The sequence below is a fragment of the Notamacropus eugenii genome, chromosome 2 (assembly GCF_028372415.1).
Source record: "Notamacropus eugenii isolate mMacEug1 chromosome 2, mMacEug1.pri_v2, whole genome shotgun sequence".
NCBI lineage: Eukaryota > Metazoa > Chordata > Mammalia > Diprotodontia > Macropodidae > Notamacropus > Notamacropus eugenii.
The window spans coordinates 478,772,391-478,798,214 of record NC_092873.1 but is presented as its reverse complement, the minus strand read 5'-3'; the positions used below and the strand labels follow the sequence as shown (position 1 = coordinate 478,798,214).

Sequence of the window (25,824 nt, the reverse complement as noted above, 5' to 3'; positions counted from 1 at the left end):
TCCCAAAGCAGGCAGTAGCCTGCATCCATTGTTGAAGGTCTCCTGGTAAACCCCCTGAGGGAACTGAGCCCTGTGTGGTGGTCCTGCCCCCACCTGAGCAGCTGAACTTAATTTCACACTGAATAACAGCCCCGCCCTCCTCGAAAACCCGTAATGCTTGGGAGCAGTGCATTTGAATCTCAGCCCCCAAGTGGTGGCTGGGTGGAACTAGAGGTGAGGTGGTTGTGGAGAGGAAACTCAGAAGTCAAGTAACTGGCTGGGAAAATGCCCAAAAAAGGGAAAGAAAATAAGACCATAGAAGGTTACTTTCTTGGGGAACAGGTGTCTCCCTCCACCCTTTCAGATGAGGAAGAACAAGGCATACTGTCAGAGGAAGTCAAGGCCTCTGCCTCCAAAGGGAACTTAAAATGTGCTCAGGCAATAGAAGACCTTAAAAAACAAGTTAGCAGCTTACTAAAGGAGAACCAAAAAAATGCTGAGGAAAATAACACCTTTAAAAAGAGGCTAACTCAGTTGGAAAAAGAGGTCCAAAAAGCCAGCAAGGAGAAGGAGGTTTTAAAAAGCAGAATTAGCCAAATAGAGGAGAAGGTTCAAAAGCTCACTGAACAAAATAATTCGTTGAAAGAGAGAACTGAGTTCAGGGAAACAAATGACTATGAGTTAAACCAAGAAGTTAGTAAACAAAACCAAAAATTTGAAAAAATAGAAGATAATGTGAAACAACTCGTTGGAAAAACAACTGACCTGGAAAATAGATCCAGGAGAAATAATTTAAAAATTATTGGACTATCTGAAAGCCATGATCAAAAAAAGAGCCTAGACATTATCTTCCATGATAATGGAAGGAAAACTGCCCTGATGTTATAGAATCAGAGGGCAAATGGATATTGAAAGAATTCATCAATTACTTCCTGAAAGAAACCCGAACAGAGAAACTCCTAGGAATATTGTGGCCAAATTTAAGAGTTCCCAGATCAAGGAGAAAATACTGCAAGCAGCTAGAAATAAACAATTTGAGTACTATGGAAATACAGTCAGAATAACACAGGATCTAGCAGCTTCAGCAGTAAGGGATAGAAGGGCTTGGAGTGGGATATTTCAGAAGTCAAAGGAACTGGGATTGAAGCCAAGGAATCACCTACCCAGCAAATCTGAATATAATACTTCAAGGGAAAAAATGGTCATTCAGTGATATAGTTGAATTTCAAGATTCAATGTTGAGGAAAAGACCAGATCTGTATTTAAAAATTTGACTTCCCAAGACAAGAATCAAGAGAAGCATGAAAAGGTAAACAGAAAAGAAAAATCATAAAAGACTCTCTAAAGCTGAACTGTTTACATTACTACATGGAAAGAAAATATTTTTAACTCTTGAATATTTTCTCAGTATTTGAGTAGTTGGAGAGATTGTACATACACACACACATACACATAGATAGATAGAGAGTACAGGGTATGTTATAGTAGAAGAGATGATATCCACACACACACACAAAAATAAAATAAAATGAAAATTAAGGGGTAAAGGAGGAAAATTCCAGGAAGAGAAAGGGAGTAATGGAATGGGACAGGCTATAACTCATAAAAGAGATAAGAAAAATCTTATTCAATGGAGTGAGATAAGGGAGAAGGGAAGAGGGGGAAAATAAAGCTACTCTCCCCATGTGTGGCTGAAGGAGGGAATAACATGCTCACTAAATTTGATATGAAAATTTATATACACCACAGGAAAGTAGGAGAGGAGGTGACAAGTGGAGCGAGGGGAATGTTAGAAGGGAGGGCAAATGGGATAAGGGAGTCACTAGAAATAAACACTTTCGAGAAGGGACAAGGTCAATTGTAGGGGGGATAGGGTAGGTCAGAGGGCAATATAATTAGTATTACACAACATGATTACTATGGAAGTCTTTTGCAAAACAATACATATTTAGTCTCTATTGAATTGCTTGCCTTCTCAGTAGGGCTGGGGGGGAGGGAGAGAAGTTGGAATTCAAAGCATTAGAAATGAATGTTGAGAATTTTTATTGCATATAATCGGGAAATAAGAACTACAGGGATAGGGGTATGGAAATTTATCTTGCCCTGCAAGAAAAGAGAGAAGATGGGAATAGGAGAGGGGTGGGGTGTGATGGAGGGGAGGGTACATTGAGGGAAGGAGTAATCAGAATGCAAGTTATTAAGAAGTGGAGGGGGAGGGGAGTGATGGGGAGAAAAATTGGACATGTTACAAAGTGAGGTAAAAGCAATTAGTATTAAAACAATAGACTGAATTAATTACTGAGAATAAATCAATGACATTTTTAGTTTGGAGAAAAGAATTTGTCTATATTTCCTAGAGAAAGGTAACCTCGGGTAAAACTTGGCATTGATGGAAAAGTCAAGGTTTTAATGGTAAATTTGATTTTATGATTGCCATTTAATCAGGAACTAGAACATGTATAGAAAGGCATGTAAGCCACTTAAGACTTGCCTCAAAAGATGTACCTTAGCCAAAGTGAAATTATAGTCATATCTGAAACCTGGTAGTTGGAACTTGCCATTTTTAGATGCTAGGGGACTACTAAGTGACTGTTCTTCTGAGTCTATCTCCAGGTATGGGTAGCAAGAAAGGTGATCTGAGCCTCCAATACATGATGTCAGTAAGCTGATGAGATGCTGGTATGAACTGCATAGGTTCAAGGAAAGGGTGGGAGAGTGGCTGTTCAGCATGGGCTGAGGTGGGATTCTCCTGACTCAGTTTCCCCACTGACACCTGGTAGACTTTAAGCCTGACTGAATCCAAGTGGATAATCTAATCCTGCCAGCAACTGACATGAAGTTGGGGAGATATTGTATCCCTGCAATGTCCTTACTATTGGTGGCAGTTTCCTATAGTCAAAAGGTTTGTAAGCTTAATACCAGATCTATTCAATTATAGATTATGGGTAGGGGAACATCCAAGGTTGTCTAAAATTAAGCTATTAGGCATAGGACTTTAGACCAACAGCAATAAGTTAAGGTCCTTTAATTCTTAGTAATACTGTGGAGACATTTAGGTCAAGAGCTTGTGAAGTTAGCAACTTAAATATTATTTGTGTCTCAGTTGGTTAATGTTTAAAAAAAAAATTTGTTTTGTGCTCCATATTGTAAATGCTTTAAAAAGAAATATCACCTGACCAAAAGTTGGAATTGCTCTGTTATAAACTATTAAAAATAAATAATAAAAAATATGAAAAAGCTTTTGATTATTTGTCTTGGAGGCTTTTCCATGAATCCTAGCCACCACCAAGCATTGGTCCTGGCGTTCTTTTTTCTCCTGCAGCATGTTCTGGAGATCCAGAGTGGGAGGTAGGAAGCTAGGAGGTAAGAGAGGTTGGCTTTAACCCATTCACCTAGTTCACAGATCCCTACTGATGAAGGTACCCACAGATAGTTGCTTGATACTATACAACTCCTTTGGTCCTCTCCTGGTTCCCTTTGAAAAAACACAGTTCATATCTATTTGCCAGTTCCTGTTTGTGCTCAGCATCCCTCACTGAACTTTCGTTAGTAAAAGAATTGTTTGAAGCTGCAAAATCCTGTAGTGTTCTTAAATCAAATTCCTACAGTCAACAGCATGTATTGAATATTCACTGTGTGCAAAGCATGGAACTGGAGGCTGAGTATGGTAAGTAGTATTTTTTAGTGTAAAGAAATACACTGCATCAAAGTCCCTAACATGTTCTCAGAGATTCCTTATACACAAACAGATATCTCATACTTCTAAAAATAGGTAGTGAAAATAGCATGTAGGTGTGTATCTATCTGCATGTAATAAGTAGCAGAGCCCAGATTTGAACCTTGCCACTCTGCTTAAATGCCCTTTCTGATGCCTTTCTCTTCACTTCTGTCTTGAATCTGTCTCTCTTCCCCTCCCTTCCCTCCCTTTCTTTCTTTCCTTCTCACCTCCTCTTTGGCAATTTCTTTATATGATGCATACCTTATACTTTAATCAATGCCTTAAAATTTTTTTTTCCTTGTGTGAAGGAACATGAACTGCTATCAAATTGAGCTTGATGCTCTCTGAAAGGGTATTTTACAGAAACATGCTGTTTCAACTCCATAAATAACCTTTCCTTTGGCCCTTTTATAGGCTTCTTCTTGATACTGCATTCCTTGCCACTGTTTATGGTGCCTCACAAACTTCATAAGTATATATGAGCAGTAGAGAAAGTGTATCTGATATACTTCCAGGTTGTTGTATTTTAAAATATTAAATAAGATGTGGGGGAGAGATAAAAAAAGTCCATTTTTCTTATAGTTAGATAAAGCCCATTGGTTTCTCTGTGCCTTGTGAATCCTTCCCTTCTCCCTCATTTTTTATTGTTCTTTTTTTTCTAAACGAAATATAAAATGGCCAGTTGGTTTCTTAGATCCAGATGACAAAACCTTATTCTGACCCTTCATCAAGGTGGAAAAATGAACCAGAGAACACTAACCCTGTTCAAAAGACTTTGAGTATCACCCCAACCACAGACTCTTTCTCCTTCTATACGAGGCTCAGCCTCGCTGGGGAAGGAGAAGCTTAGCTTCAGTAGACTAGCCATTTGCTGATGAAATCTTTGGCCTTGGAGAAACCATGAAGCAAAGAGAAAATATGAAATAGCCCTCATTCCTATGGAACTCCTGCTTTTGTAGGGCAGGGAAAGGTAGAAAGGGTGAGGCAAGAATCACTAAGTTTTAAGATGACTGATAAACGTGAATTTACTTGTTGGGGTTCCAAATGTGCAATCCTTGTCCAGTGACCAATGAGTAGGCATACTACTGGATTACATCATCAATCTTGAAATGTTTGCCATAAACAAAACTAGAAGACAAAAGGAAATTGTAGCTAAATGGAAGAATGGCTTACAGTCTCCCACTGGAGAGGCAAATAAATGGGTTGTTAGAATTGGTCTTATTAGTTCAAAGGCAAAAGGAAATTGTATATTTTGGCTGCTTAAGAAAGAGCACATAATTTGGAGTGAATGAGCTTCACATTCTGCTTCCATCTTTGTGACTTTGGAAAAGTTACGTCATTCATCTGGGACTCAGTTTTCTCATCTATAAACTTGGGGAGGTAGAACAGATGGCATCTAATATCCTTTTCAGCTCTTAATCTATGATCCTATGAATCCTGAGTAAGGTACCAGCTATCTACCATGTGTAACCTCAGACCCAAAGCCCAGTGGGATGGGATTCTGTCCTGATTGGTGGAGAGCAATGGGGCAGGGGCAGAGTGGGGGATTGGTGAGTGTGTGTGTGTGTGTGTGTGTGTGAAAGAGAAAGAGAGAGAGAGAGAGAGAGAGAGAGAGTTCTCTTCAGGCTTCCAGCCCCTTCAGGTGCCTTTGGACTTCAAGTGCTTCTGGCTTCCAGTTTAAAGAGAGAAGATGGACAAAGCCAATCTCACTTCACGTTGCTGAAGAAAAAGACTTTAGGAAGACATGAAAGGATCTGCCAGTTGCCCCTATCTCCAGCTTCTTCCTGGTGAAAAGCTAACCCATACAAACCAATTGAGAGACTGAACAACTTCCCTTTTTACAAAATTGCCCCAGAGAATGGAGGGAACTCTATCAAGACTATTCACCACAATCAAGTTGGCTCAGGAAGAGAAAGTGAGGCTGGTGACCTTGTACAGCCCTCCCTCACTCAAAACAAAGTTAAATGCAAGTCATGTCATCATTTCTCTGCTGTCATGATTTTCTTTAAAAATGAAGTATGAACACAACCTGTAAGTAGACCGAGCTGCCTGAGTAGGGACTCAGCTAGCTAGGTAACCCAGTTCATCCTCTCCCTTCTATCTCCCTCTCCCCTTCCTTTGGGGTTTACTGGCTTGATGTCCTTCCTTCATTCCTTCCTAACTTCCTTCCTTCCTTCCTTCCTTCCTTCCTTCCTTCCTTCCTTCCTTCCTTCCTTCCATCCTTCCTGTTCCCCAAACCTTAAACCCAGTGCACCCCGAAGTCCATAGGTTGGACAACAATAAGTCCCTGCCTAAACTCCTCTTAATGACTGGCTTACAGTGATTATCAATAGTAACAGTTTCTCTTTCCCTCCCAGTTTGATTTAGTTATTTTTTTCTTAGGTCCGTTAAAAGGGCCATTCCCTGACTAGTTCTTAAAGATGTCTATTCACTCAATGGGCATTACCTCCCTCTAAGTGAGTAAGTGAAAAGGCCTAGCCCAAAAAAGCCAAGGTCTCCCATTGTTTCCTGAGCCATCTCCAGTCATCTTGATGAATATCTATCTGGTCACTGGATCCAGATGGCTCAGGAGGAGAAAATGAGACAGGTGCACTTGCACAACTCTCTCTCACTGAAAACAAAGCAAGTGCAAGTCATGTCATCATTTCTCTGATGTCATGGTACTCTTCAAAAACAACAACAACCACAATCACCGAGAGTTAGTTGGACTTTTTCATGAGCAGATGGAGAAAACTGATAGAGTTCACCTAGACACAGGCTGAGGAAAAGAGACTGTCTACCAATTGTACGAAGACTTCGTGGCCTAGATATGGGCATTGAAAATGATACATCCAGTGAAAAAAGCTGTATATTATTCCAGGGCAGTAGAACTGAATCCAGAGGCAACTCCTTTCATGCCCAAAACTGCTACAGAGACTCCTAGGGTACAGATTCATCTCATAGAACTCAAACATCCTAACAGTCAATCTGACATGGCAGCCAGCTCAGGTGTAGACATACAAGTCTATACTGATCCTGATTGTCAGTCCATACCAATGACTAACTCCAACATAGGAGCAGAGAGTTTAGTTGGTGACAAGAGAATTAGATATATTAGACCAGTCACTGGACCAATATGATGCTACAGGTAAGCCTGAAAATATAGTTACACACACACACACACACACACACACACACACACATATATGTGTATATATATATATATATATATATATATATATATATATATATATATATATATATATATATATATATATAGACAACAGTACTAGATATTGACTATGTGAAAAGTGCCATGCATGTGCTTGGATATGTTACTGCTATCCATGTGAATTACTGTATATTTGACTGTGCTTGCTTTTCATTTTGCTGTTGTGTTCATTTGACTGTGTTTTATATAATGTTCGTACCATGGTGTCTGTTGACTGTTTTGTATATACGCTAATATTTATAAATAAGATATACTTTATAAGTAGGCCTATTGATAGTGTTACTATTGTAACTAGCTAGCTTGACTTTGTTAGTTAATCATGATTATTACTTTTGATTGATTGTTGTGTATTATGGATATGCCTGTACTTTTGAAATGTACATTTGTCTTGTATTGGATATTGTCACTGTAGTATCTTCCCAGGTGATGCTGTGTATAGTGCCATGTCTACCACATGTACTGTTAGTGTACATTTATTTTCTTTCAATTTCAACAGCACCAAAGGTTGGCCAACTGCTGTCCTCCAATTACTGTCCCACTAAGGGTGCTGGGCGGGGCCGGGGGGGGGTGGAGCTGTGGAGGTTGGGACTGAAGGCCCAGGGAGGATTGAGGGGAGGAACTGTGGTACCTTGCACCCATGTGTGTAGGTACATGAGTGGCTGGAGAGAGTATTAAGAAGGGATGGGGGTAGTTATTGTGGAGAGAGGGCAAGAAAGATGTCTTTTAATCTCTAGTACCTAGCACTGTGGGATGTATGGGGTATTGGAGAGGACTAGCATCTCTGATGTGAGGGCTTGCTGAGCCTTTTTCAGGACTGTTTATCTACATTTGGTGTCCACCTTCACCCATTTCTCACCTGTGGCTTCAAGATACTGTAGCAATTGCATCAGTCACATCCCAGTAAAACTTCTGGGTGGATGGGTTAAACCAGGCTGTGAATAATCTAGAGGTCTCAAACTGTCAAATGAATTGGGGCATGTCTACCCCAAACTTGTGAAGACTCCCTGGATTTTAGTGGTATTTCCTAGTTATCCCTTTACTTGCCTGACTGTTCTTTAGTCTTCAGATTATCACCCATGTCTTGGCCCATAAAATGGGAGTGCTCTCAGAAGAGTGCGTCTAGCTCTCTCAGGGGCCTCCATCTAGCAGGGCAGTGCAGGGTTAGTGAGGGGGAACACAAGCTGACTCTACCCCCTCACTGGAATGAATAGATGAGAACGGTTTGTTCCAAGGCACTGTAGAGGGCTTAGATATTGCTCAGACATTGAAGATGCCAAGGTCATCCTGGGCCATCACCACTTGTTCTGATTTTTATCCTGCCATTGAATTTTGTGACTCAAGAAGAGAGAGTGAGGTTGATGACTTTGTGCAATTCTGCACAAAACTCTGCAAAAAAATTCAATTCATTCACAAGTCAAGAAATCACTTTAGATGTTATTGGTCTGCGTCAAAAATGAAGCACATGGTAAGTGTTTAATAAATGTTTGAATGAATGACTCTCTAGGGAATATCCTCAAATTAACTGGAACATTAGTATCACTGGTAGAGGATGTGGCTTCTTACTTTCTCACATCCACCTTGCTCACCCCCAAAATGCCAGTCAATTTAAATCTTTGGTCTCTAGCATAACTGTAATACAGCATAACTTGGCCCCCTCCTCTCTTTTCAGTCTTCTTGTGCCTTAGTCCTCTCTAAGTACTCTGTGATCCAGTGACGCTGGCCCCCTTGTCTTTCCTTGACCCTAACACTCTGGCCTGAGCATCTTCACTGGCTATCATCCCATGTCCAGAACTCTCTCCCTCCTGATTTCTCTGGCTTCATTCAAGTCTCAGCTAAAGTCATTCCTTCTGCAAAACATCTTTCCCAGACTTCCTATCTTAGAGCTTTCCTGAAGAGAGTATCTCCAATTTATCTTGTATACATCTTATTTCCACACAGTTGTTTGCATGTTGTCTTTTCTATTAGAATGTGAGCTAGACAACAGACTATCTTTTACCTTTCTTTGTAAGGCAGCTAGGTGGAGCAGTGGACAGAGCAGGAGTCAGGAGGACCTGAGTTCAAATCTCATCTCAGACACTTGACACTCACTAGCTGTGTGACCTTGGGCAAGTCACTTAACCCCAATTGCCTCATCCTGGGTCATCTCCAGTCATCCTGATGAATGTCTGGTCACTGGATTCAGATGGCTCTGGAGGAGAAGTGAGGCTGGTGACCTGCACAGCCCTCCGTCACTCAAAACAAAGTTGAGTGCAAGTCATGTCATCATTTCTCTGATGGCATGGTCTTCTTCAACAACAAAGAACAAACACACATGCAGAGGAGACTTCCTGTGATTTTTTTTCTGGATTTCCCCATTGGGATTTAGTCTGGTGAATTTTCTAGATTTGTCTAGAGGAATTTTGTGGAGGAATCTGGGCCCTGCTACCACACTTACTATCTTGTCTCTACCTCCAGACATTGTTTTTTAATGATAGCTCTTCTGGCCTAGAAATTTAATGGCAGTCCTTGAACTCAGCTCACCTTCTCTTCCTCCTATCTACTATTGAATTGAGATGGCTTTTGTAAGCGTAACATCAGGAAGCATTTGAGCCTGGCTTCAGGTGACTTGGGGCAAGTCACTTAAGATCCCTTCATGTTAGTTTCCTCATCTACAAAAAGGGAGTGTTGGGCTAGGGTATTTTTAAGTTCTCTTTACAGCCTGCGAATGCTTGCCCTCCCACAGGTCCAGCAGCTGGCTGGGGACAGGACTCTGAAGTTCCTGTAATTGTGTCACCATGGTCTTTCTCTAAAGGGAAGCCACTCTTCAGAGATGTAGTTAACATTCCCTGACGACTTTTCAGGACCTCGGCTTCCGAAGCTCAGGTATTGCTTATTGAAATTATTCATGTTGTGCTTATTTGCATCGCAGGGACCTAAGTGCTTTCTAGAAACACTGGCTGTAACTCTTGGTCCTTATCGACCAGTTTTCACCTTAAAACAGTATAATGCGGTTAAAACGTTCTCCAATTCATTACTAATTCCTTATTCACGATTTAGAATAGCAAAATACTTGTCTAATGGTTGTGTTAGAGAAGTATTCCTTGTTCTGTCACCTGCTTTTTGGCATAAATGATGGTCCTCAGAGAGGAATGTTACTGCTAAAGTAAATATGGAAATTTCAGGAAAAAAGGAGCTCCGTGTAAGCATTTTGCATAGCTTAAGCCTTTTACTACAGGTGCTTCCACTCTACCTTGGTAGTAGTTATGTTCCTATGTAGAAAATCTTCTACATCAAGAAAATCCTTTATAAGCTATATGAAAATTTGTACTTACAGAAAATAAATTAGGGAGAGACCATTTATATGCTTTTTAAAAAACCATAGTAATTTCCTTTAAATAACAATTCTCCTTATATTTAATTAGGGGGAAAGATGTTGTATAAACAACCTTTGAAGCACACTGTTGCATCCTTTTCCTATCCCTTGAAGTTTATCAGAATGTCCTAAGCTTTCTCTATATAAGCATGCCTTGCTTTATACTAACTTTATTGTTCTTATCTTTGATTTTTAATGCTATGCATAGGGCAATATGTACTTTGGATAGTCTTTTTAAAAAAACAATGGGCTGTTTAATGTGTATGTATTGTCTTTAAGGTTTTTTTTTAAAATTTGAATTCTCCAGGGAAGAAATGTATGTTTTGTTCTATCTTAATTGCTATGTGAAAGATCACTGGGCTTATTAGATAATGTAAATCTGATGATAAAGAGGATAGGAACTGGGGACTGATTGTTGAGGTAACTTCCTTTTGCCAGTGTAGGTCAGCACCTCATCTGCAGTGATAGGTTAAATTTTTATGTATGACTATAACAGCCTGCTGTAATAAGGGAAAATAATTTCAAGGCAACCCACAAGGTAGCAAAACAGAAAAAGGAAGCCATAGAATTACTCATAAACTGAAGAATGGTTTGTAAAAGAGACTTCTGGGTGGTCTCAAAAACAGAATGTCTTCATGATAAGAAAAAGAATTTGTATCTATATTACATCACCTGGGAAACAATAAGTGGTAAAGTGCAGAAGCCAGTATTTGATCAGGGGTGTAAAAATTGGGAAAACGTAGGGGAGTTTTGTCTCTTTTGGATGGGTTACCCAAGTCTGTGTGTTCAGCATACATATATACTTTTTGGCTACTGCATGTGACAATCGATAAACTCATTAACTTGAGATGATTTCTACTTCCTTATTTTTACAACCTGACAGCAACTTACAATCAAAGAGAGTTCCCTAGAAAAAGAGGTTAAACGATTTTCCAGTCACATAGCCATCACTGTCTGAAAGGAACTTAAATCCAGTTTGTCTTTCCTGGTTTGCTCCAGAGTTCTTTCTCTCTTTCCCTCTTCCTCCCCACTCCTCTCTCTCCGTCTTTCCCTCTTTTATTCTCTCTCCAATTCTACCTTGAACTCGTCAGAGAAGCTTTACTAGAAGCATTTCATGTACTTTTACATATCATGTAGAACTGGGGCTTGGTACTCAATGATATAATTAATACGTTATAACTGAATTCATTTGTAAAATCAAAAATCCCATTATAACATTGGTCAGCTGGTTGTTTATTTATAACATTGTTTCAATGGAACTAATTACCCCCTGTAGTATTTCACTTAATATCCAATTTTTTGAAACCTATTACTGTGGTTAAGTGGAGTGTGTGTCTCTATTGCATAAGTAGTATGCTTCTTCCTGTTCCATCCCTTTTCCTCATTCATCCTTCCCCCACCCCCACCCCCTTTGCATCGTGCCTGAAACTAACAGTGCTTTAACATACATTAGGAGGAAGTCTAGGAGTTCTTGACATTTTGACTTCTCTGTGAGCAAACAGAGAAGTTGACTCCATGAAGTGTTTTGCCAAAAATCTTACCTGAACTTAAAGATATGGCCTCCCTTTGTCTATAACAGTAAAAAGCCTTTTCATTAATTTACTGTCTAGTTGATTGAGTGGAGATTCTATAATTTTTTATTGCCCATTTGTATATATTTTCTTGACCATATTGGGGCTTAATCCAAGATTAGAATTACTGTGCAGGTAATTTCACTTTTGCAAATAATACTATTTTTTACAAGATAGATTTATTTAGAAAGCTGATCAACAACAACTGTTGATTCATTGCCAGGACATGCATCTTGTGTTGTTTTTCCAGTAGTGGTGGTGTGTAGTATTGAACCATCCATATTTTTGTCCAAGTTTCTTCATAACCAGGGGTACATATCTGTGATGCAGCTGCACTTAGATACCTTTAAGCAGTGCTTGATCTCACTGATCTGAGTGTACCTTTGACCATAATCTATTAGAGTTGTTCAGTCATTTTTCAGTTGTGTCTGACTCATTGCGACCTCATTTGGGGTTTCCTTGGCAAATACTAGAGGGGTTTGCCATTTCATTCTCCAGTCATTTTATAGATGAGTAAACTGAAACAAACAGGGTTAAGTAACTTGTCCAGGGTCACACAGCTAGTGAGTGTTTGAGACTAGATGAGTCTTCCTGACTGCAGGCCTAGCACTCTATCCACTATGCCACCTTGCTGCCAGAATAGATTACAACTCATCGTTTTTCTCATCCTCTCTGATTCTTGTCCATGCTCTCCCATAAACTCTACAGAGAGGATCTACTTAACATGCTAGAGACCCTCAGTATGTTTTTTTTTAAAGACCAAGGCAGTAGGCTATGCATATATTAATCTCTTGATTTTCATACATTACCAGACCACCTTCTATTCAGATTATGTTTACTTCATGTCTCGTTTCACACATACTGCAGGCTACTTAGCACTGTCATGCATTTCTTCATTGTCTTTGATCATCTGCAAGTTCCCATTCTTTGAAGAGGATGTTAAGAGATTGTTGATTATTGTTGACTGAGTACCCATATCTTGGATGGGCACTTCAGATGAATAATACTGTGGGCTCAGAATTGGATGGGTTGGGCTGGAACACTGTGTGGTAGCGAAATAGGAAGAATTGAGGAAATAGAAGAAATAGACATTCTTAAATAGACAATCGGATTTCTAGAGACTGAGCAGGTAGTAGGGTAGTCAGGAAGAAGGATACTAATCGTAAGCCTAGAAACTACAGAGAAATTGTAGACCATTAAGAATTGCTATCAAGTTGACCAGTGAGGTGGTTCAGGATGGCACCTACCAAGAGTCCCTCAAAGAGGGAGAGGATGAACTAACAGGCGGAGCCCTTCCTCAGCTGAGTGTGAGAAGGTGTCCCAGTAGGAGGCAAAGGTGTGATTCCAAGCCTGCAGGGCTCCAGTGGGCACAAGTGTCCTCTCTGCTCCTAGTCCCTGGCCCATTTGCTTAGCCCTGCTTGGCACTTCCACTTTGTGCCCCTGTTCTTTCCCACTTGATGGATCCTCTGAGCTTGCCAGTGGCAGGGCTTGCTTCTGTCTTCAGCTGCCTCCCCCTAACTAGGGGCACCTGTGAAGAAAATGAAATTCCCAGGAGCTGAAAAAAATATGAGATGATGAGATATAGTGACAGAAAGAAGAGAAGAAATAGCTCTCCAGCTGCAGGAACCTAATGCCAGCACTCAGCTACAGTGGTGTTGTCATAGAGCACTCTAAATCTATCCCTCGTGGATAGGACAGGAGTGGGAAACAATGATTACCTAGAAAAGCTGCTGGAAAATACATTTATTTTATGAGCCCTGAAGGAATGAATCTCAGGTTCAGAAGTTTACTTGCATGTTACCCTCACAAAAGTGAGAAGACTTCTCTTATGCCAGAAGATTTTGATTTCAAGGCCCCTCCCAAGAGTAATACTCCATCAAGACACCCAAAACCCAGCATGGAAGCTCTGGTGGCACAGTTCCAGGCAGAGCAGAGCTGCCTGAGCCCAAAGCAAAAGCTGAGGATCCCTCCCAGGAGAGAGAGGTAGAATTCCTCCCCCATGAAGGTTCACAGGTGCAGGACCAGGAGAGTGAACTGTCTTTCTTCAACTTTCAGCTGCAGGCTCCAGAAGGGTGCTGATGTCCTTGACTCTCAAAATCATAAAAAGCCCAGTGGAAAGGCATCAACTCCCAAAAGGAGTCACATTTAGGAAGCTAAGAAAAAGAGGAAAAATCATTCTGGATGACAAAAAAGGGCAACCTCTGGTAAAGAGCTCCTATGGCTATTTCCATTTCACAAGACAATCCCCTTGAAAGACCCCTGAGCTGTTCTGATGAGGGAGATGGCGACAAGAGAAGAAGGAAAGGAACTGATAAATAAATATGTGCTTTACGTCCATACTCCCAGGTGCACACTATGCAAGTAACATTCTTGCACAGAAAACATAGTGAAGTTTCAGAACATTAAGAGAAGGGCTGGTGTACTTCTGTAGGATCCAAAAGCACCTTTATAGAAACTGGAGAAAAGAAGGAGCATTTGCATGTTGACATTTTAAACTGTAATTCTGAAAGAGATAGTAGCAGCTCCCAGGATGAAAAAGACTTGACTTTTGTGGTGACATTTCAAGAAAACACCATCCAATAAATACAAGGGGAGTGAAGAAAAACAAGACAGTATTTGTTATTATTCAACAAATACAACAAAAAAGCCCTCCATACGCCTTGACAAAAACTGTTTAAAAAGTGGACTCCACCTTGGTCCACTTTTAATGTTGTCCAAGAAACACTCTGTCCTGTTCCATGTGAGCTCCTCATCACTGCTGCTTTTTGCCCTTTGTTCTCGGAGAGGACCCATACCCACCTCCCATACCCACAATGTCAGGGAGGTGATGCTGTGACATGCAAATGAATTGGATTTAAGTGAGGAAGGGCTGTGCAAAGTCTGTTTCTAAATAGGATTCTAAAAGTAAGATGGCAATACTTGTGCCCTGGGAGTTTCTGAAGTACCCGTCTGCCACCATGGCAAGAACTGCTGACTGGAGGGAAGGATCAGAACTCCCCAAGTCTCTCAGCCTTTATGATCTTAGAGCCAAAAAAAATCAGATTCTCAGGTGACTATCTGATGAAACAATAGAGGTACCCAAACTGCATGAAAATATGGCAATAATTCTTATAGAATTTTTTGTGTTGATAAATGAAAGTAGGTCCATCTTGAAGACCAAGAAATATAATCACTGGCTCTGGGGAAAACATGAAATATTAAGTCTTAGTTGAAAAGACTTAACGTTTTAAGCCAGATTTGTAACTGCATCAGGTCTCATTTTATGAGGAGCACCTAGTCATCACAACCACTTATCATCTTCTATCTATACAGAGCTAAATCACAGCAAACATGAATGTGACAGAATTACGCAAATTTCATTAAATAATAAGTGCTGTCCATTGCATTCATAACCAAATATGCCAGAAAATGCTTAGATACTTTTAAAAATATAGTGACCACACTTGACTTATTTTTATAATTTTGTTCCTCTTCAAATATGTGATGCCAAGGCTGATTTTGTACAGTAAACAAGTTGCATGAGATTTAGATCTGGAAAGATCATCTAGTAGATATTCCTTCTGGTTGTGTGATTTCAGAGCCAAAAGCTTCCTCCCATACCCCAATGTAAAAAAAAAAAATCATAAAATTTTCTGCAGACTGAAACTAAAGTTCCAGAGTGGTAAAGCTTTGATCACTGTTGCAATTCAAATACCCTGGGTATAGGGAACAGTATGTGCCTATCAGATACACACACATATACACACACACATACACACATACGTATGTATGTATGTGTGAATGTATATATGTATTATATCTACATACATGTACACATACATGTGTGTCTTAGTGTGAATTTCTTTGAAATAGATTCTAAGAGGTACAGTGAGACTATGCACATCTCAGGAAGCATAAGTTTATTGTGAACTAATAGAGGAGTTCTGGTGTATGCCAAGGCACTTGGTAAAAAAACCTGAGGAGATAGCCCTACTCCAAAGTACTTATTCTCATATATATGTATGTATGTATACATAGATGTACATATATATGTGGGGTGTAGGATGTGTTCAGGGAGGACCAGTACCTTTGGTGTGATGGCTGCCGAGCCCTTTTTGGGGCTCTTTCCACCCTTGGTGTCCACCTGTTCTGCCTAACTCTCACCTGTGGCTCCAAGAAGCTGTAGCATGTGCAGCAGCCACACCCCAGTAAACCATTTCAGCAGACAGGACAAACCAGGTTGAGGGTAACCAAGGGTTCTCAAACCCATTGGTGAGTTAGGGGGGTGTCTTCCCCAGCATGTGAAGACTTCGTCTGGTGGAATGGGCAGATGAGAACAATTTGTTCCAACGGCCATGAAGGCAGATGAAGCAGGTGATGTGGAGCACTTAGTGCTTGGTTAGACACTGAAGACACCAAGGTCATCCACTGCATCCCGAGTCATCGCCTGCCTTCTTGACTCTGTCCTGCCACTGGACTATGATGATACTGGAGGAGAGAGTGAGGCTGATGACTTCATGCAACTCTGCCTCACTTAAATCTAATTGACGCACAAATCAAAAGACATGACCCATACCATTTCACTATTATGCCTCAAAGTCCAGTGACGACAGGAAAGTGGTGAAGCAGCAGGTGTGGATACACTGGGAGCTGTAGTCACAACCCTGCACACAGGTGGCCCAGGCCATAGGGTCATTTCTCATTGGAAGCAGCAGTGAGACTCGGCAGCCCCCTGGGTGTCTGAGCAGCCTTTTAAGGATCGCACTGCTCACCTCCTGGTGTGAGCAAGGTGGCTGAACGGGATTTATCGGGGCTGTTCACCCCCAGCCGACAGGTTTACCTGACCAGCAGGGCCTGTCGACCCTGAAGGAGCTCGCTGTGAGTAACGGATGAGGCGGGAGGCAAAGATGTAAGGCAACTCCGTTTATTCAAACTAGCTCAGGCACTTATATAGTATCATGTACGCCTTAGTTACGTAAACAGCACAAGCAAGATTAAACTAGTTTAAGCAAGTTTTGCTACTGCTTTCCAGCCACGTTTCAGGAAGTATCTGGTGGTGAACAGGGGCGGAACCCTTCCTCCCAGCGCCATCTTGTTCATGCCTTACCAATCTCCCCTCAGATTACCTGAGCCGTGATTGGTGTATGCCATCCAAGAGAGCTGAGGGTTGGCAATTCCCTTACAGGTGGCTAGAAAAGTTTCCCTAAACACTGTCTGCTTACCCAACCCTGGCCTGATTACCGCGGCAGGCAGGGAATCGAACTATGCAGTTGAAATACAAAAAAATGTACAAAATGTACGAAAACATCTGCAAAGATCATTTCACTCACCATTGGCACATGGAATGTGGGCACACTAATAGACAACACAAAATCTAGTAGACCTGAAAGAAGAACTGCTCTTATTACAAGACAACTCAACAGGTATTGCATCCAAATAGCAGCCCTGAGTGAAACAAGGTTGGCAAATGAAGGCCAGCTTACTGAAGTTGGAGCTGGATACACCTTTTTCTGGAGTGGGCGCAGTGAAGGGGAGTGCCGTGAAACTGGCGTGGGTTTTGCAATCAAAACTAATCTAATCAGCAAGCTGGTATGCCTGCCAAAAGGAGTGAGTGACAGGCTCATGACAATGCAATTGCCACTCACAGGAAAACGTCATGCCACCATCATCAGTGCCTATGCTCCCATCATGACAAACCCTGATGAAGTCAAAGAAAAATTTTACGAAGACCTAGAGACTCTTATCATCAATGTACCAAAAGAGAACAAGCTTATAATTCTGGGTGACTTTAATGCTAGAGTAGGCTCAGACTACCAGACTTGGCAGGGAGTCCTAGGGAGGAATCGAGTTGGAAACAGCAACAGCAATGGTCATTTACTGCTGAAGACTTGTGCATCACATGATCTCATCACCAACACTGTCTTCCATTTACCTAAATGCAATAAAACTTCATGGATGCACCCTTGCAGCAAACACTGCATGTTGTCTCCTCCATTGGACTATGAGCTCCTTGAAGGAAAGAAAGGCGCCAAGTTTTTACCTTTCTCTATATCCTTAGCACTTAGCTCAGTGCCTGGCACATGGTAAACACCCAATAAATGCGTGTGGATGATGAATGGAAATCATGTTATATTATGAACTTCTGAGGAAGAGTTACTAAGCTTGAAGAAGAAAAAGACTAAAGATGTGTTGGGGGCACAAAATAGCCGAAGCTGCTTCAAGCATAAAGTATATGGAAAGGGAGTTCTAGATGCTACATTAGAAAGATAAGGTCTTGCCAGACTGTGGGGGGGTCTTATGTTCTGGCAGTAGAGCTTCTCTGTCTTTCCACGCATTAATTCACATCTCACTTTTTCTAGGAGAAGCTTTTCCCAGTCCTCCTTCATTTTAGTGCCTTTTCTCTGAATTGATCTCCAACTTACCCTGTTTGTTTTCGTATATATCCTGTTTGAACATTAGCTGTTTGCATGCCATCTCCCTCCTTAGACTATTAACTCTTTGAGAGCAAGGATTGATTTTTGACCTTTTTGTGTGTTGAACAGCAGTTTCCTGGTTAATAAATGCTAGTTGACTGATGGAAGTCACTCCTCTACTTCTTGGAGAATTCTAAGCTTATAACATTTGGGGCTGTGTAGATTTTCTGGAATGTATTCTAATACTTGTCTTGACATGTCTCATCTCTTCTTTAGCTTGCTTTATACAATAATTTTGGATTATCCAAACATTCTCTAGGATGGTTCCTTTTCTTTGTTCTTTCTTGATTGTTTCCCACCTTCCTGATTTTTTGCTCTTAGGATAGGAAAGTACAATACAGAGTCAGAGATATTAGGGATAATTCTCCACCATGAGGGACCCTCCCCTCCTCCCACCCCAAGTAGAACTGAAATAGCATGGTTATGTAAACCAGAAAAATTAGAGTTACCTGAACATTTAGTTACAAAAAGCCAATGAGTGTGCAGTCTGTCCCAGACAAAAAAATAAGTTAGAAATCTACTTAGAGAATTTTGTTTTACATGGAATTTTTAATTCTTGGTAGGAACTAGGGTGAATTTGAAGATCTGCAATGAATCCTGAAGTTGTTTGCTTCCAAAGCAAACCTAAGGGCCAGAATCTTGATAGTCTGAAGTTAACCTGACTGGCCTTGGCTCACTGAACCCATGAAAGATCAAGAGTGGGTCTGGTCGCTTTCTTTTCCCCAAGGGACTTTCCAAAGAGAACTAGAAAATATATGTTATGTCTTTTAGAGTCCTTTGGACTGATCTCCTACCTAAACCAGGTGCACACATACTACCAGGCAGTTGTGGAAATATATTTGCAAATAAGACCATCTTTTTCCTTCATATTTTTCCAGCAGTTTCTGTCGGATGATTGTAGTTCTTTGTCATGAAAGACCATGAGATGTCCCCTTGGTATTTTAAAAATTCTATACCCCTTCTGTTCCCCTTACCCCCATTCCTGCCTGCTAGTGCATATAGAGGCAGGTTTGTTTTGGTTTTGTTCTTTTTGGTCTGATACTATTAGCACACATTGTATTTGATGATCCTTGGGTTTGACTCTTCTCTGCTAGCACTTACCTCACTGTTTTCTAGCCTGGGAAAAGGTCTCTTAAATAGTAATGTATGTTGTGATCATCAAACTACTAAATTAGTACGTAGATTACTAATTTATATTACTTAGATTACTAATTCGGATTGGTAAGTGTTTCATTTAAAAGGATATGTTAAGGTATCCTATGTTTACCAAATGTTCAAAATGTGCCAATAAGTGCATGTTAAAATTAGTTTGGACTGACTCTTGCTCCAGAGATGTGGTGTTTCTGACCATGTATTTTCCTTACAGATATCTCCATGGTAATTTAAAAGATTCTTTATAAATATGATTCTGTGTTTTCTAGACCCCTAAGTCCCTTGATATAGAAAGATGAGGGGTTTTGGATTTTTTGTTTCTTTGCTTTTGTGGGGCAAATTAGTATGGGCAGAAGGATGAGATATCTGGAATTAAGTTTCTTTTCAACCAGATACTCATTGTTAACCACTGATTATTAGTGAAAAACAAAACTCAAGTCTATGCTGATTTGTTTTGAGAAGGATTTCTCAGGAAATGGGATACTGAGTCACTGGACAAAATGGATTTTTTTGTTATTGTTCATCATAGTTATTCGTACATATTTTCTTTTGGCTATTTATATTGTTTTGCATTACCTTTTAATAGATATTCAGAATGTAATTGCAGTTAGAGTGTGTTTTTTCTTAAAAGTTTATTGATTAATGGTGATTATAATAATCCACTTCAGAGTCCTCCTATGTCCTCAACTCTATTTATTAGTCATAGGTAGGGTTGCTAACTCTTTCTAAGTAGAAACAAAACAGTCTAAAACCAGGAATCATGCGTCTTTTGGAAAAGAGGCAATGTGTTTATGAGTTATGATCATACCAGTTTAAAAGGATAGTCTTTGTGATAGAGTCCTCTGAGAATTTCTTAGGTGATATTGAGGAAGAAATGACTAATGGTTCATTCATTTGGTTTTACCTCTGGATAACACTTTTTTCTATTGGTATTGGATGGTTCTTTTATTTGTTTTATAATAAGTCACTTATCTTGTGTTCTTATTTTCTATTACATGAGCAAAAGACTCTTTGGTGAATAATAGGGAATTAATTTTTAATTTTAGAAAGGCATTTGAAGGAGAATAATCTTTGCCTTGTAATTAGGTATTTTAACTTAGCTTTGTCTTTGAAACTGTACCAATACAAGGGACTATGTGTTTTTCCATAGCTTAATCCCATTTTTCTTCTATTTGCACCGTTCAGTCATTTATGAGTGGGATAGGTTTAGTGAAGACTTCTCAGATTGTAATTCTTCTCCCAGTGGTGAGGTAAGACCGAGAGGCTCAAGGTTACTATATTTTTAGAACAGAATAATTCCATATAAAGATATAAAACTAAGTAGTACATTAGGGTCTCAATGATTGGATAAAGTTTACCTAATTCTTCAATGTCTTCATTTCAAAAGGGATTGGTTAGATTTCATGTCTAGAATGTAAGATCATATTCTCAGCTAATGAGAATAATGGTCAGTGGGGGGGGAGGGACTTGCATTAGAGTCTATATAAATCACTGCCTTTTCTTTGTCTTCGGCTTTCCTACTCCAGGTGAACTGCTGTAGGATTGTCCAGATTCTCAAGAATCGAATAAATCTCTTTTCTGTCATCACTTTGAGAGGCCTCTGAGTAATTGATTTATGTAGGGACCTGAGCCATCCCACACATTTATGTGCAGCTAGACCACTCTGGGAGTCAACACAGTGAGGTTAACAAATGAGAATCTATAGTATATGCTGATATCTGGAAAAAGTAAGAAAAACAAAATATAAACTAAAATCACTTAAAGATCAATTGACCCAGAAACCATCTGGCCTTTGAAAACTTTAGGCAAGGACTGGTATATGAGGATTAAGTGCCATTAGAGTAAAGAAAATCATTGTCACCACCAAAATTTAGGTATGATTGACCTTAATGGAGATCTGTAGCAAGTTGTTAAGCTATTTCAATAGATGGGACCTGTTTTGTTTAAAGGGCCTAATCGTATCATTTCTTCCCCCATTATTGAATGGGGTCATTACAAAGATAACTTATATGGTATGTCCTTTATCCTTGCTCTCTGCCCAATGTGTGTCTTTTTTATATTAAAAATATCAGTTTATTTCAGAAAATAATTCTTTCACTTTCAAAGTTGGGAGGTGATCTGAAGAAATTTTTATTTTGAAATTTCCTCTCCCTGATTCACATCCATGTTCCCTTTGTATAGTATGTGTTGGTTTAATAAAGGAAAGTAGATAATGCTTTGGTTGAGTCTTTAAGCCTATCAATTTGTAGGTTATTGTAGGCAAGGTCAAATTTTAATTTTTCATGAGTGAGCAAAGAAAATGGCCTTGACCACTCCCTTTAAATCTTGTTTTCAATAGAGAGTTATGGCCTTGACCACTCCCTTTAAATCTTGTTTTCAATAGAGAGTTAGGGCTTTTCTAGAGGTGTTGTACTTGGGAAGAGTGTCATTCTCTTTGCAAAGGTCACAGGTAATTATTTTTGGAACGAGAGAGACTAACTGAAGGGAACCTTAAAATGGATGATGTCTTTCTTGAAACGAAAGTAGGATAATTGAACTCCTAGAACATGAAATATGCTTGGATTTCAAGCCCAACAACCTCATTTTAAAGCTGAGGAAACAGACTTAGAGAGACACGAGCTTTGTAAAGTTACCCAGCTGGATAATGGCAAAGGTGGGACATGAATCCCCAGGTCTTTGAGCTCCTACTTCACTGCCCTTTCTGCTCTACTATACGCAGTCTCTGGAGTTGAGACTCTAGAGTTTGAACTGCTTGCCTCATCATCAGCTTCTTGTTTACCTGGAGATAATGGAATAGCTTACCTTTGTAAGACTCTTAACTTTCCATTTTTGTGTATGCAGATTGGAAGAAGGTTTTGTGATTTTGCATTTTCTCCATTTTCTAAAGTTGTTACACCCTGGCTTGTGCTCTGTGTAGATTAGAGGAAAATATGTATGTTGCCTCTTAATCACCTTCCCCACATTCACAGCCTCAGCCAGGACACCCAGCCTGTGGATAGAACATTCTGCCTCTGTACCTCAGTACATTGCTAAAGTTGACCTTGTATGGCACGGCTTTTTTGTAAGGGAGTCACTATATTTGAGGAAATCTGATGCCAAAATTAGTAATGTTCCTTTAGGGTCTTATCACCACCAGTGTTTTAAAGTGCAAGAGACTTTGGTTATGTTTTTATTATAAAGATGAGGCTTAGAGAGAGTGGAATTTTGTTTTGGAGTGTGGGAGAGAAGTTAACTCCTGCAGAGCAAAGGTTTACTTGGTATCTTCTGGCCAGATGCTTGTGAAGGACGCTCTGGGAATTCTGATGCCAGCTGGCAGCAGGAGCTGCTATTGTGACTTTCCTGTGTTCATCAATGCATTTTGGCCCCAACCTGCTGATCTTTTCCTTGACAGCAGTGTTTCTATAAGGCTTTTTGCTGGGCCTCCTCCTTCCCGTACCCATCTTAGCTAAACACTTCCAAAGTCTACCCAGTCTGTTGGTATTCCAATAATAGGCATCAGTGACCCTCCTTTGTAAAGAAGCTACTGGTACCACCTCACTCACTTCTTTCCCACTGTTTGAGGACCCGCCAGCCCCCAGCATTTCCTCATAGTTCCCTTGCTGGAAGGAAGATGATCCTTGTACTTAGGTCTCTCAGTAAGATACTTTGTGCTATCAGACCTGGGGCTTCCGTTTCACAGACCTTTAGTTAGCCCTGTCTTTTGAAATTCCTTCTCATCCCTCCAGTTCACTCCCCAGATCCCAGACACTTCTTACCTCCATTCTCCTAAGCATCAGATTCCTCTCTGCCCTGCCAGGGTGTGATGGCTGCCCTCTCTAGGTCTTGGTATTGGTGAAATGGGATCTCAAATGGATTATGACCTTTGTGAGGGAGGCCTGGACCCTCCCATCTCCCAAACTTTCATGTTTCCAGTCTCCCTTCATCGTGCTGCCCTTCTCCAGCTTCCTCACTCCAATCAGCTGACAAATTTTACAACCTCTCTTTAACTTCGACGCAACAGGTGGCTTAGTGCCTAGAGTGCCAAGCCTGTAGTCAGGAAGACCTGAGTTCAAATCTGGCCTCATACATTTACTAGCTGTGTGACTCTGGTTAGTCACTTCTGTTTGCCTCAGTTTCCTCAATTCTAAAATGGGGATAATAATAGTACCTACAGTGCAAGGTTATGAGGATCAAATGAGATATTTGTAAAAAGCGCTTGGTATAGTCCTGGCACATAATAGGTGCTATGTAAATGCTTATTCACTTCCCCTTCCCTCCACTTCCCTTACCACCTTCTCTCCATCCACACAGCTATCCAGCTTAGTCTGGGCCCCAGTCATGGCTGGCCTAGGTTATTGCAACAGTCTTCTAATTGGTCTTCCTGACTCACTTCTCATTGTTCCACTTCATCTCACACACTGCTGCCATGGGATTTGAGCGTAATATAATATAATAGCTAGCATTTATGTGAGGCCTCAAGGTTTGCAAAGAGCTATGTAATGATCCCAACTGTTATCAATTCCAGAGACTTCCTATTGTCTCTAGAATAAACTTCTCTGTTAATTTAACTCCACTGTGGTATCAAACTCACATAGACACAGGGCCAAATAATATGTACATGAGGATTCCTGGAGGCTGCATAGTTTTTTTTTTTAAATCAGATATCATGACTTTTTTTTTTCCTAAAGTCTGAGCTACATAAAGTGTCACAAAATATACTCAAGACCTTTTAACCTTAGGTTGGCCCTTTCCTTTTTTCTCCCAATGCAGTATACCTTGGGGATATTACAGGTTTGATTCTAGACCACCTCAGTAAAGGGAGTATTGTGACACATCTTTTGGTTGCTAAAAGTTATGTTTATATGCCCAGAGGGCTATAAAAATGTGCATATACTTTGACCCAGCAATACAGCTTCTAGGGCTGTATCCCAAAGTGATCATAAAAATGGGAAAAGGACCCATATGTACCAAAATATTTATGGCAGTTCTTTTTGCGGTAGCCAAGAACAGGAAATCAAGGGGATGCCCATCAATTGGGGAATGGCTGAACAAGTTGTGGTATATGAATGTAATGGAATACTATTGTGCTACAAGAAATGATGAGCAGGCAGACCAGAAAAACATGGAAAAACTTATATGAACTGATGTTGAGCAAGGTGAGCAGCCCCAGGAGAACATCGGATACAGTAACAGCCACAAGTGTGTGAGGACTATTTTTGATAGACAGCCTTTCACAGCAATGCAAGGACCTAAAACATTTCCAAAGGACCCATGATAAAAAATGCCATCCACGTCCAGAGAAAGAACTGTGGAGTCTGAACACAGAATGAAGCAGACTATTTTCCCTTTTGTTATGTTTTGTTTTTCTCATGATTTATCCCATTCATTTTAATTCTTCTATGCAACATGACTAATGAAAACATGTTTAATAAGAATGTATATGTAGAGTTCACATAAGATTGCATGTTGTCTTGGAAAGTGAGGGAGGAGGGAGTTGGAGAAAATTTGGAACTCATGGAAGTGATTGTTGAAAACTGAAAACAAATTTTGAAAAAAATGAAAGTTATGTTATACTATATATTATAACCTATAAAATGCACAGTAGTATTATGTCTAAAAATGTACGTATCTTAATTAAAACATACTTTTATTGCTAAAAAATGCTAACCATAATCTGAGTAATCTTTTTGCTGGTGGAGGGTTTTGCCCCACTCTCAATGGCTGCTGGCTTACCAGGTTGGTGGTTACTGCAGGAAGCTGTGGCAGTCTCTTAAAATAAGACAACAATGAAGTTTTCCAGATCGATTGCCTCTGCCTTGCATTTGAATACTTTGAGGCCATTGTAGAGTTATTATTGGCCTAATTTCAGTACTGTTGTGTCTCAGGGAACAGGAAAGTGCAAGGAGAGGGAGAGAGACTCGGAAGAGCCAGTTGGTGGAGTAGTCGAACACACACAACATTTACTAATTCGGTTTACTTTCTTATGTGGGTGTGGCCCATGGTGGGCAATCCCCCTCCCCCATTAAAATGGGAACATCAAAGATCACTGATCACAGAGCGCTCTAACAAATATGATAATAATGAAAAGGTTTGAAATATTAAAAGAATGACCAGAATGACACAGAGAGGTGATGTGAGCACATGGTGTTGGAAAAATCCTTGCTCCAGGCAGAGTTGCCACAAATGCAGTATTTCTCAAGGGCAACAAGATGAAGTGCACTAAAACAAGGTATGCTGGTACATAAACAAACAATTTTGTAATAATGAGCTGGTTTGTAAAATGTTTTTCACCCAAGTGCACAATTCTTTTCACCTTCCTTGAACACTGACAACGCATAAATAAATTAACTCAACAGCCCCATGTGTGTTAGCTGCTGGAACTCTCAGCTGAAGGACTGCCCAAAGAAGAT

General features: G+C 40.2%; 1 pseudogene; it reads left to right on the top strand.

The window, feature by feature from the left end:
* The window catches only part of LOC140529802 (methyl-CpG-binding domain protein 4-like), a 29,144-nt pseudogene extending 8,119 nt beyond the window's left edge, over positions 1–21,025 (top strand).
* Positions 21,026–25,824: the final 4,799 nt, after the last annotated feature.